This window comes from Podarcis gaigeae (genome assembly GCF_964106915.1).
Source record: "Podarcis gaigeae genome assembly, chromosome: 3".
In the NCBI taxonomy this organism is placed as follows: Eukaryota; Metazoa; Chordata; class Lepidosauria; order Squamata; family Lacertidae; genus Podarcis; species Podarcis gaigeae.
In genome coordinates, this window is record NC_139680.1 from 71,504,010 (window position 1) to 71,506,078 (window position 2,069).

Consider the following 2,069-nt stretch of genomic DNA (forward strand, 5'->3'; position numbering starts at 1 on the left):
CAAAAATCAAAGGAACTGTCAAACTTTTAATTATAAAGATCTTTCAAGTAATCTTTCAAGATTACTGCAGGATTTCACAATATTTATGCACTGATTTAAATAATGTCCTGGCTATTTATGGGTCCAAAGAGTTCAAAAGGGATATTCCTATTGTATCTTCCTGTCCCTTTTTTGGATCCCTCCCAGTCTGTCATATCTGAAAGTGCAGAGGGGGTGCTTGAAGTACAGGTGCCAACGTGAATGCTGGATCTTTGCTTGTCATCACTGGTCTAATGTTGGCAGGCAATTCAAGACCTAATTGCTAAGGCAAAGGGAAGTAAGTACAGTGGATGCTCGGGTTGCAAACTTGATCCATGCGGGAGGCATGTTCGCAACCCGCAGCATTCGTAACCCGCAGCGCCGCACCTGCGCATGCGCAAAGCACGATTTAGCGCTTCTGCGCATGCGTGAGTGTCAAAACCCGGAAGTAACCCGTTCCGGTACGTCCGGGTTTGGCGCTGTGCGCAACCCGAAAACACGCAACCTGAAGTGTCTGTAAGCCGAGGTAGGACTGTATTCCATGACAGAAAACTATAAAAATTGCTTGGAACTTCAGCTTATGAGCAAGGTGATGGGGAGTCAGCTCAGTGAGATCTGCTCAGCTCTAAGCATTGCAGGATGAGACTGGTTTTCCTGATCCATTTCCACTGGGCGTTTGGCAAGGATTCGATAGAAGACACTATCTTGGTAGTCTATTCTAATCAGGGAGTATGTATTGTCCTTGTTTGGATCCCTGTGATGGAGTGAGCCCCCATTGCTCTGTCCCAGCTCCTGCCAACCTAGCAAGTAGATAAATTGGTACCGCTGTGGTGGGAAAGTAAACGGTGTTTCCCTGCGCTCTGGCTTCCATCACAGTGCCCCCTTGCACCAGAAGCGGGTTAGTCATGCTGGCCACATGACCCAGAAAGCCGTCTGTGGACAAATGCCGGCTCCCTCGGCCTGAAAGTGAGATGAGCACCACAACCCCATAGTCGCCTTTGACTGGACTTAACATCCAGGGGTCCTTTACCTTTATTGTCCCTGTTAATATTACTGGGATCCACGGCTAGCAACTTGAATAAAATATTGGGAGGGCCCAGGTAAGCCCCGCCCCACATAACTGATCACATGACATGGCACATGCACACCATTTGATCTACAATGGTACCTCGGGTTACATACGCTTCAGGTTACAGACCCCGCTAACCCAGAAATAGTACCTCGGGTTAAGAACTTTGGTTCAGAATGAGAACAGAAATCATGCAGTGGCGGCGCGGTGGCAGCAGGAGGCCCCATTAGCTAAAGTGGTGTTTCAGGTTAAGAACAGTTTCTGGTTAAGAACAGACCTCCGGAACGAATTAAGTTCTTAACCCGAGGTACCACTGTATAACGATATACTTCCTTATTTCACTAAGGGCCACACAAGATATTTCTGAGGGAAACAAAGCATTCCCAACCTACATTTTCCCTCTTAACATCATTGTGCTGGCAGGAGGAGAACTGGTGCACAGGACTTTGAGTGACTTTCATACTGATTTTTCTCTGGAGTTTAGGCCCAGCAATAAGTAGCTGGCTAGCATGTTTTTGCCAGGTGACATCTGCCTCCACTCTCCATGTCCTCAGAGCAATTCTGCTTCCCATTTTCCTCACTGCAGTCAGGAGCAGGTGCCGCAGTTCCAACCCTGGTGGTTAGCTCAAGAGAAGAAAGCTTTGATGGGATGTAACACTCTTCCTTCCTGAGGCAGAAGAATGACAGGGTCACCTCGCCTGCTGTCACCTCTGCTCCAGTGCAGATGGCGCTGCTGTTGCTGCATTTGCTGGAGCGGGGAAGAATATGACTCTAAAAGGGTGGCAAGAAGATGTCCCTTCACTTTTCATTCTGTTGTTCCCGCTGCATCGTGTGAATGGAAATAAAATGTGACAAGTTGACACTTGTAGTATCACTGCACTGCAGGCTGAACAGAACCATGATGGCTTTTCAAAGTAATGCTGCAAGGCTTCAGAGGATTCCGGCTGACTGACAGCTCCCAGGGGTCTTTTCGGCCTCTTAT